Source organism: Leopardus geoffroyi, chromosome E1 (assembly GCF_018350155.1).
Source record: "Leopardus geoffroyi isolate Oge1 chromosome E1, O.geoffroyi_Oge1_pat1.0, whole genome shotgun sequence".
NCBI classification, from domain to species: domain Eukaryota; kingdom Metazoa; phylum Chordata; class Mammalia; order Carnivora; family Felidae; genus Leopardus; species Leopardus geoffroyi.
This window is the reverse complement of record NC_059330.1, coordinates 24,178,390-24,189,814: the sequence shown is the minus strand read 5'-3', so window position 1 is coordinate 24,189,814 and position 11,425 is coordinate 24,178,390.

Here is an 11,425-nt window from a genome sequence, read left to right as displayed (position 1 = left end):
CAGCTGTAAATTGTCACCTAAATGCTTGCAAGCAAAGGCTAATCAGGGCGCTGTGACAGAACACACCTGGCCCGGCCCAGCCCCAGTGGTCACGCTTACATCTGTGCAAGCACGTACACACTCACAGATACAAAAACACACTTGGACATGTTCCGCGCCCAGAGCTGTGCATGCAAAGATGTCACACCCATACCTGGAGTCACAAAGACACATGTGCATGCCAACCTTACTGCTGCCATGTGCGTGCGCACACACACACACACACACACACACACACAAGCAGCTCTGCACCCACTCATGTTCACTCAGACCCAGGGACACAAAGATCTAGCTAATACGCCTCAACATATGCACACACACACAGATGGGGATGCAAAGCTATGGGCGGGTGTACAGCACAGAGAGCAAGTGCAGCTTGGAGGGCAAACCCCCTGCAGGACGGACATAAGAGCAAAAGGAGGTAGACACACAGGGCACCTGGGTGGCTCAGTCAGTTGAGGAGCTGACTTCGGCTCAAGTCACGATCTCACGCAGTTTGTGAGTTCGAGCCCTGCGTCAGGCTCTGTGCCAACAGCTCGGAGTCTGCTTGGGATTCTGTCTCCCTCTCTCCCTGCCCCTCCCCCGTTCGTGCTCTGTTTCTGTCTCTCTCAAAAATAAGCATTTAAAAACTAATGTAAAGAGGTAGACATGCTTAGTGGAGCCATGCCGCCCCCAGCCCCAGAACCCCAGTGCCTGGATTCTCCTCCCAGCCTCTCAGCCGTCACTGCTGCTTCTAGAAATTCAGCCCTCATCTGTCAAGAGCTCACACCCTTGTTTGACCTCTCCCTGCACCCATGCAGCAGCGGCATTTATTAAACACCTACTCTGTGTCAGGCAGAGCCTAATATACTAGGCTCTCGCAATAGGATCCCTGCCTTCAAACTTAAAACGTAGCAGAGAAGACGGACAAATGGGCAGACAATTACAGCACTCAGGGACTCTTGCTACGAGAGAGGCTGGCCCAGGGCAGTGGAGGTACAGAGTGAGGGCATCCAATCCAGTGTGGAGGGGAAGAAGGAAGGCTTTCTGGAGCAAGCTCTGTCCTGGCTGGGGCCCAATGACAGGCAGGAGCTGGCCAGGTAGAGAAGTGGAACGAGAAAAGGATGTGCCCAACCCCACCAGGGAACGTCAGTGGTAGAGGGTAAGTGCCGAGGGGACGTAATGGGCCCTTGACCCTGTGGTGGTGCACCCCGTAAGGTGTTCGCCTTGGAGCCTTAATGCCAGCAATGACACCCACTGCACTCCCTCACCTGGACCCAGGAGGGAACTAAAAGCTGGACCCAGCCTTCCCAGCAGGTGCCACAATCGACTTGTGTACAGGGTGAGTGTGAGCGTGAGGGGGCTCACGAGGAGGACTGAGGGCAGTGCCTGCTAAGCTTGAGGACAAGGACATTGAGCCTCCTTGCTCAGGCCCCCTGGTTCTACTCAGATTCCTTCTCCACTCTGGAGCCTTTTCAGACCTGCTCAGTGTCCCTCTCTGAGTTCCACGGAGCCCTTCCTGGGACCAGGAGTGGTGCAGATGTGGGTTTAAAAGCAGGGCTCTGGAGGCCCCATTCTCAGTCTAACCAATGATCTGCTTGCCCTGTTGGACTCCCAAACAGGACTTCATTTGAACCAAGGACTCCAGGTGTGAAAAACGTTAATCCATAAGACAAGATCCAAAGTCAGCTTGGCATTCAGAACCCTCCCCAACCTCTCCCTGCCCAGCCGCACTCCTGTGACTCAGTCTCCTGGTTCCCCCCGCCCACCACACCACTGTACTCCCCCATCCTTGCCAGCCCTTCCGCGCACACCAGCTCTGTTCTCTCTCCTGTCCAGCCATACTCCAACTCATCATTTTTATTTTCAAACTTTTGAGTGCCGGCAACATCGCCGTAGACACATTATCTCGTTTTGTCTCCTTTATAAAATTCTGCAAGGTGTAGCCTCATTTTACAAGTGAGGAAACAGAGCTTAAGCGATCTGCTCAAGGTCACGTCACCTTGAGAATGCTACGGGAAAGGTCATTCTAGGTCCAACCTGAGCCTCCAGGCCCGGGATCCAACCCCCTCTCTTCCCTCCCGCCCCACAATGACAGTGGAGCAGGGGCCTTCTGGTCTCATTCTTGCACCAAGGCCACAGTAGTGGCCAGGAGAGGAGGAGGGAGAAGAGGATCCAGGCATCTTTGGAAGCAGAGAGAGGGGCAGGGAGTCCTAGCTGAGGACTGGAGACCCCAGGGCAGTCGTTGCGGAAAAACAGTGCTTGCGGGCCACACGTTTGGAAGTGGAGGCCATGACCAGTTACCTCTTCTTCAGGGGTGAGTGTCTTGTCTCCTCCCTTGTTGGGGGCCTCCTGAAGTCAGGCATCAGTGCCTCAGGGAAGCAGAACAGGAGAGAAGAGAGCAAAGCTCTGGGCTTTCGGCCAGGCTTCTGAACTTCTTAGAGCCTCAGTTTTCCCATCTCCTAAACGGGGATGATGGTATCTGCCCAAGACTGTAGAGAGAATTAAATGTGGCCGTGCCAGGAGCCTGCACATGGTACACCTTCCACAAATGCGGGAGGCTTGCTCCCACCCTGAGATCTCGGGGTGGACTACGTGCTTCCGGATTGATGGGGGTGGCTGGAGGTGGGTCACCGGGACTGCAGAGGGCCTCTGTTCTGGGCCTGGCGTGCAGGTGATGGTGACGTGGCGGGGCGGGGTGAGGGGCCAGCGGCTCATTTTCCTCCTCCCTCCCCGCTGGCGAGCCTCTCTTACTCCGGGAAAGTAGCAGCCCCCTCAGAGTTTAAGCAGATAAAGAAGATCAGGAACACCAGGGCAGCCATTTTCTGGAGGAACTCAAGCTTGTTAAATGTCTGTCCCCCTGTGTCGGGCTGCCCCGCTGCCCACCCCAAAGCCGCACGGAGGCCTCTAGTGCCCCTCACGGACCACCGTGAGTGGGGCCAGGGCTCCCCATCACCAACGCAGACGGTGACCTGATCCAAATTGGCAGGCAAAGGATGTAGCAGTCAATATGGATTAGAAAGAAGGGCCTCCCCTGGCCTGGGACCTGGGGCCTGGGGCCCCCACTGCTCAGCTTCTTTGCCAAAGAAGCCAGCTTGGCAGGCAGCCAGTGGGCGCCCAGGGCGGGGCCACAGCCTCAGTCCACAGCTTCACCCTGCCACAGAGCCCTGAAGAGCTGAGGGCATCGAATGGGCAGAGGTGTGTAGAGAGGGGGAAGGAAGACAAGGAGGGGTAGGGGAGCGGAGAGGCGGGCAGCTGAGCCTCAGGCCCGACTGGCTTCACACCCCCCAGCCAAGCGAGTTTTCTTAGTGTTGAGAAAATGGTCAGCAGCTTGTCACAGTCCACTGAATCCAAACAGCTCTCTGGAAACATTGTTGAATTTAAATCCAAACATAGAGATACCCACATACATGCCTGTCACTCCTCCTGCCCCTTCCTCAAACACAAACATAGTTATCTCAGGGCTACATACACAGTATGTGATTCAATTCAGTCCAAAAGCATTTATTGAGCGTGTCCAGGCGCTGCAACTACAAACGGCCTCATGCCCTAAAGGAACATATATTCTGAGAGGAGGGACAAACGTGGAAAGAGGTCATTATAGGGCAGGGGAACAGGTGCAGTTACAGGAATACAAGCCATGTACCAAGGAAAAGAGCAATTAACTCCAGGGTCAAAGGAGGGCACTTTCTCAGCAGGGTTTTTAAGGATGAATAGGAGTTTACCAAGTGGACAGAATGGCAAAGAGATCATCATGATTGCCTGCCTCCTGTCATCTCTGACCACACATTGCACTTATCGTTTTGCTGACTATGCACTCTCCATTACGAGTTTCTCTTACTCCCTAGTCTCTACGCTGCTCCAATTGCCTGAAATGTTCTTTCCCTCCTTCCCATGACTATTCCCTATTTAACCTTTGAGACTTGCCTTAAAGAACTATCCTTTCCTCTGAGAATGCTACAGCCCCCTTCTAGATGTTGCCATAGTGTCCTATGCCTCCCCTTTCCTAGTTCTCAACACACTTGCATGCACTTGTTTGTTCCATGAGGGCAAGGACTTGTGCTACCTACAGCATCAGAGACAGTACCTGACACATTTCAGGAGCTCGTCAGATGGGTGTGTGGATTGATTATTTGGATGGATGGATGGATGGATGGATGGATTGACAGACAGACAGATGGATGATTTATTCCAGGAGCTACAAGTAAATGAGAATGTAGGGCTGCAGAGGTAGGCAGAGTACAAGGGGGTAAGATGATGGTGGGAGAATCGTGGGAGATGGAAGGGAAGAGGCGAGCAGGAGTGGGAACGTGGAAGCCATGCCTACTGCACGCTGACGTACAGAGTGAACTCTAGAACATTATCGGTACAAGACCCCTTTGAGATAACATAGTCCTAACCTTCATTTTATAAATGAGAAAGCTGAGGTCCAGAGAGGTGGGGTTTAAACCACTCAGAGGATGAATCAATGACTTTGCTGGGATTATACCCCCAGGCTTGAGCTCCTGGTCCAGGGCACCCACAGACTCCTATACCCAGTGGAAAGGTGCGGAGGTGATGAGACCGCCTCACGCACACACAGCACTGTACCCATCAGAGCAAGTGCTTGAAACACAGCTCAGGTCCAATCCCTGTGGTCAGAAGGATGGGGCAGGATGGTCGGGACCTCGCGTCCACGCCGGAGAGCAGAAGAAGGCAAGGCACAGGACTGACAGCTCATTAAGTGACCTGGGAAGAGGGGGTCAGTACTCCAAAGGAAAGGGGTGCTGCTACCAGAAGAACAGGGAAGCAGTACCATCGTTGTCCTGGACAGCTGGGGCCTATTAGAAAGGATATTTAGAAATAATAATAATGACAACAGTAATGGTAGTTTCCAGTATGCCATGCAAATCCCCTGCATGCACTGTCTCACTTAATCTCATTTAAACCTACTCAGCTTTGAGTCCCAGTTCTGTGACTTACCAGACCCTGGGCCTGTCACTGAACCCTTCCGACACTCTTCCTGTCTCTAAATTGGGAAGAACACAGCCCATCTTCCAGGAGCTGTTGGGGGGGTTCTCTGTCAACTGTGAACAACGTGTGTGATGTTGGGGGTAGCAGAGGTTCACGGTACTGCTTGTGCATTGATCCCAAGTGGAGACAAGAACAGGGAGAGGGTTTGAACCAACCAGAAGGTGTTCAAGGCCAAGAAAGCAGCAGGCTGGCTTCTAGTCTGACTTGGCAGGAGGAACATGTCCACCCAGGGCACAGGAAGCTCTGTTCTGGGACCCCCCTGGCCTGGCCACTCTCCTCCCCTCCCAGAAAAAGGGGGTGAAAAGAGGAGTTAATGGATGACAGGGGTGGTCAGGAAGAAGAGAGGATTTTTCATCTTAAAATGTTCTGAAATAATTCATATTTGCTTTGCAGGACGGCATTGTATGCTTGTCAGCACTGTAATAACTTCTGGGCCTTTATTTATTGTTTTGCCTTAATGATTTCGTGTTGCTCTGGCGTGGAGAATTCGCAGTGTCTTGTAACACATAATGGCAGAGAAGGCCCAGGCCGTGGCAGGCCCTGGTGGAAGGGGGGTCATGCTCCCCACCCAGACCCTGCCCATCCCCCTGGAGACGGCAGAGCCTAGAGCAGGAGACAGCAGTGGGCAAGCTCTGTGGAAGGTGCTTTATCCTGGAGGGCCAATTCTCACAACACCCCGCGGAGCTGACCCTTTGATCCCATTTTACAGAAGTGAAAACTGAGCCTTTGAGAGATCGCAAGACTTGCCACCTGTCTTTGCATGAACAAGCTAAGATTCAAACACAGGCCTGGGGGTGCCTGGCTGGCTCAGGCGGTGGAGCGTATGACTCTTGATCTCGGGGGTGTCCGTTTGAGCCCCATGTTGGCTGGAGAGATTACTTAAAAGTAAAATCTTTAAAAATAATAATAAAATAGGGGCACCTGGGTGGCGCAGTCGGTTAAGCGTCCGACTTCAGCCAGGTCACGATCTCGCGGTCCGTGAGTTCGAGCCCCGTGTCAGGCTCTGGGCTGATGGCTCAGAGCCTGGAGCCTGTTTCCGATTCTGTGTCTCTCTCTCTCTCTGCCCCTCCCCCATTCATGCTCTGTCTCTCTCTGTCCCAAAAATAAATAAACGTTGAAAAATAATAATAATAATAATAAAATAAACACAGGTCTGTTGTATTTCAGCCTTCTGGATACGGGGCAGCAGGTGGGGGGTGGTGGTCTCCAAATGTGGTGTGTGTAGGACTAACCAACCTGGGGAGAATCTCTAAAATACAGGTTCCTAGGACCCAACTCTGGAGATTGGGCTTGAGTAGGTCTAACACGGTGCCTGAGGCTGTATATTTACCCAGCCGCCCAGATGAATCGCAGCCATGTTTGGGGACTCAACTGGTGACTGAGGCCACACTAGTCACACACTTGGCCCCTGTTCCTTAAGAGTTGTGGTCCCACAATTGGCCATCTTTCGCACAAACGCCCTGTCAGCCACTCTCCTGTGTGCCTGTCGTACCCCATCCTGCATCATTGAGAGCTTGGACTCTCCACCAGACCTCTGGCCCCTTCAGTGAAGCCAGGAAAGGAAGGGAGGGGAGGGAGGGGAGGCTTTCTTGGTTGCCATGGTGATTCTCCACCTCCCAGTCTGTGGGGGGAGGCAGTTTCATTGTGAGCCTCCAGCCAAGGCCTGGAGGGAAGCAAGCTGTCCTGGGCAGGGAGGAGGCAGAGGGGTGGGAAGAAGACTCTAGTCGCTGGGGAGAGGGAAGAGAGGAAGGAGGGGTGGGGAACAGGGCTGGGGACCCCAGGCCCAGGGCCGGAGCAGAGAGCCAGCCCCTCCAGATGCTGGGGCCGCCAGCCTTCAGCCAGGGGGTGGAGAGGGGTGTGTGCAGAAGCTGAGGCTGACAGCGCCTGATGCTTTCTGAGCCCAGAGCTGGCAGGAGCCCCCGGGCAGGTGGTGGCAGAGATGCAGGGACGGAGAGACAGCCAGAGGCTGGCACAGACCAGAGTCAGAGCCCCAGGGCTGGGAAGACCAGGGCTCCGAAAGCAAACAGGAGATATGGAAAAATAAAAGTGGCAGAACCCTTCACAGACCCCGGACTGTAGCCCACTCCCACCCCGAGCAGGGCCGGAGCTGGCACAGCCTGGGATCCCAGCCTGCTGGGCTGGGCTGGGCTGGGCTGGGCTGGCAGGCCGGATGGCACAGACTGTGGCAGAGGCAGATGGAGCGAGGAGGGGGCCTGACCCCCAGCCCACCAGGGAATAGCTGGGATTGTCTGTTCTTTGGAGCCCTCCCACTGCCCGCCCCCCAAACCTCCCGCCTCTGGGAGCATGGCTAGGGAAACGGGAAAGAAAGAAGCCACATTTCCGAGCCAGTGTCTCTACCTCCTCCTGCTCCCTTTGGCTCGCTTTCCCTGCCTATGGCATGCACTGCCTGTGCCCAGCCTGGCTCTGGCAAAGACCAGGATGTTGTGGGTTGCGGGGGGGGGGGGGGGGGGAAGCAGGGGGGGGAAGCTCAATGTGAGGGAGAGAGGGGAGGAGGGAGAGAAGCTGGGAGCTGAGCAAAGAGTCTTGGTGGGTGCCATTCCCCTCCCCACCATTTGTTAAGCCAGCATTTACTTTGTGCCCCGCTCCATTGAGCACTTTGCCTGTATTCACTCATTCAGCCCTCAAGAAACTGAGGCAGAGAGAGGTTCCATGGCCTGCCCAAGTCCACAAGCTAGGGATCGGCAGAAGGAGGGCTCCACCCAGGAGAAGTTCGCGTTCATGCTCTTAGCCCTCACACTCGACTGCCTTTCGCCCTTCCCCCACATTTTTAGTCTTTAAACGTCTTTTTCCTTTTTTGCCCCATCTTTTCTCAGATTTTCTCTGCCCAGACTTTATTCCTTCTGACAGCGTGCTCTAGTCTACCCAGGCCAACACTATTGTGTGAATGGCCATACGCAAACGTACACGTGTGTGAACACGTGGACGCTCACATGGACACTCCCATGCATGACCCCTGGGGAGCCCGCAGGCATGTGAGTGGACACGCACACCTCTACACAATAAGCACACACATCCAGGTGTCTGTGTACCTGTGCACAGTCCATTCACGTGTGTATCCACCATATACACCACGCCCTGGGTGGGTCTCGACTTCTCACAGAGTGTTAACTGTGGCAAAATAATCCTAAACAATGGTGGAGCCAAAAAAAATCTGTTTGGCTTTGCAATAAAGTGCTGCTTGGCATATGGGGTTTTTGGCAATCCATTTACCTTTCTAGGTTTAGTTTGGGCTGATGTGACTTCCTGAACGTCTGTGGCTTGGCAGCCCTGGGTTCTGGGTAATCAGCCCCTGAGAACCTGCCAGATGCCAGGCCTACAGCCTACCAGACACTCTCTTGAGTCCTCACAGCAGCACATGAGGCAGGCCTTGATGTTCCCATATCATAGGTGAGGACCCTGAGGTTCATAGAATTGCCATTTGCACAGTCAGAGAGAGTGAGGACTCGAACCCCAGGTCAGCCTGAGGGTCCGTAAAGCTTGAGTGCCTGCAGGTGGGTTGGTGAGCCAGACATGTGACTTGCCAGGCGTGCCTCATCCGTCTGGAATGTGGCTGCCTCACCGTCTGGTCACGTCTGGGCCCCTCTTCTGCGGCCAGGCTGGTGGGCGTGGATGGGCTGCAGTGGGTTCATGCTGAGCCGCTCTCCAGAAGGCCCCACACAGGCCATGCGCAAGTAGGTCTGCAAAAGGCTTTTCCCTGGTGATGACGAGGATGATAATGATGGCTCAGACGATACAAAGACCAGACAGACTTACCCACCCCCTAGACTTAGGGCTATGCATTCCTTCAGCATTTCTTGAATACCTATTATGTGCCTGACATTTCACTGGAGTCTGAGGACAATACAAACAGGAATCAAACTTGAACTCTGCCTTCCTTCCAATAGCGTAGAACAGTTTTCAGGTATGGAAATAGCTTTCATATAAGGCTAATAGAAACCTAAATGCTGTAAGAGAGATGCAGATAAAAAGTGAGAGGCCGCTTCCAGCTTGAGACATCAAGGAAGCGCGCCTGGAGGAAGAGGTGTGTGATGAGTCTTAAAGAGTGGGGATGATTTGCAGCTGTGAAGGAGAGGGGTTCTTGATTTCCCAATAAGCATAGTCCAAGGTGCAGCTGGAATGCTGGCAGGTGCATTGAAAGAGCATTTTTCGTGCGAAGGCCGTGTCAGATGACAGCAGGTCCTGAGACCCAGGACAGGGAGTTTGGACTTTTATAGACAATAGGGAGCCGTCAAAGATTATTGAGCAAGGGAAGGCCTCGCGAGCTGTGTTCATTTAGGAAGGCTAAACCACAGTCGTAAGCAAAGGAAATTGGAATTGTACGTGCGTGCGTGCATACACATACACGTACATCCTTGGAGATGTGCAGATACGCGCATGCACGAGTGTAGAGGCCCAAAAGCACAGGGATCATTCCTGAGCCTGGCTCAAGGAATTTAAATTTTGAATTGTATTTATTGATTTGATTAGGTAGTACACTTGCCTGACCTAAAATTCAAAGGAATCTCAGTGAATAAACGGAAAAAGTAAAGCTACTCCCAACACCATGCACCACAACCCCAGTTCCTCTATCCAAAAGCAAGCACAGTAGCCACTTTGGGAACTTAATTCCAGAGATGTTCTATACATAGACAAGCAAATATCCAGGTGTGTTCTTATTACATACGTTGTACTGCACCCTGATTTTCTCACATACTAGGATTAATATCTTGGAGGTCCATACACATCAACACATGGAGAGGTGCCTGGATCTTTTTAACAGCAGTATTATATTCCATAATCATTGGACACTTACATTATTTCTGGGTTTTGGCTCTCACCAAAAATTTTGCAATAAATAACTTTGAATATATGTCATTTTACATATTCATTCATTCATTCATTCATTCATTCATTAAACAACTATTTATTGAGTACCACTATGTACTGGGCAGCAATCCAGGTGGCAAATATAGAAAAGGGAACAAAACAGGCAAAATATCCTGGCCTTGTCGAGTATGCTTTCCGATGTGCATGTGTAAGTAAATCTGCAGGACACATTCCTAGAGGTGGAATCCCAAATCAGAATCTCCCTCCATTTTTAAATTTTAGTAGATAAAGCCACATTTCCCCCCAGAGAGGTCGTCCCAGGTTTTACCCCTGCAATGTAGGAGGAGAGTGTCTGTTTCCTCACCCTTTACTGACAAAACATTATCACGTTTTTTTATCTCTGCCAATGTGACATGTTAAAAGTTTGCATTTCTCTTATGATTAATGAAATTAAACATCTTTTGATATATTTAGCAACAATTTTCAGGTCCTTTTCTATCAATTATCTATCTTTTGCTCCTATTTCTTTTAGGTTGTGGATCTTTCTCATATTGATTTGTGGATTCTCTATATCTGTTAAGGAAATTAGCCTATGATACGAGTTACAAATAATTTTTCCCTAGCCTGTCATTTGTAGTTGGACTTGTTTATAGTGGTTTTTTTTCTTTTTGCAGACTTTTTTTAATGTAAAATAAAATTTAAGAAGAATTCTGCTCATTCCCAGCTTTGTCTTCCATGGTGAAATGCTTGCTAGGGTTGAGAGAGATACAGTTCCCAATAACATGATCTTGGGTTCCAACCTGGATTCTTTCTTTAATTATTATTAAGTTTATTTATTTACCTTGAGAATGAGAGAATGCACAGAAGGGGTAGAGAGAGAGGGAGGGAGAGAGAGAACCCCAAGCAGGTGCTGTCAGCACAGAGCCTGATGCAGGGCTTGAACACACGAACCGTGAGATCATGACCTGAGCTGAAACCAAGAGTCAGACACTTAACCAACCCAGCTGCCCAGGCACCCCCCAACCGGATTTTAATAGAAGTACAGGTTCTAGGCAAAGGAAGGTTATAGACTATCCTGTTCTGATGCTCCATCTCAAGAGGTCTTTGGACAAAGGGGAACAAGCTTAGAGGAGGGTAACAAAGAGGGTGAATGGGCTTGAACTTAAGTCACGGTGATGGTGATGGGGCTGTGTCTGCAGGCCTGAGGCAGATCATCATCTATGAATATCTTCTTGGGCAATGGGCCTGGCTGCATGATGCAGAACAAGGCTCTATAATGGGAGTTTTGGAAAGCCAAATGTCAGATAAGGGGCTCTCTTTGAAGGCAGAGCTGTCTAAAAATAGAATGGCCTACTTTGTGAAGAAGTGAGCTTCTTGGCATTAGAGACGTATGAACCAGAACCAGATGACCATCTATCGGAGATACAAGGGGTTAGACCAGATGCCTGTCAAGACTTCTTCTAATCCTGAAGGCCCATAATTCTATACACCACAAGGAATCTTAAAATTCCCATTTTACAGATGAAAAAAGGGAGGTGGGAAACTAACATGCACTGAGCACCGGCTT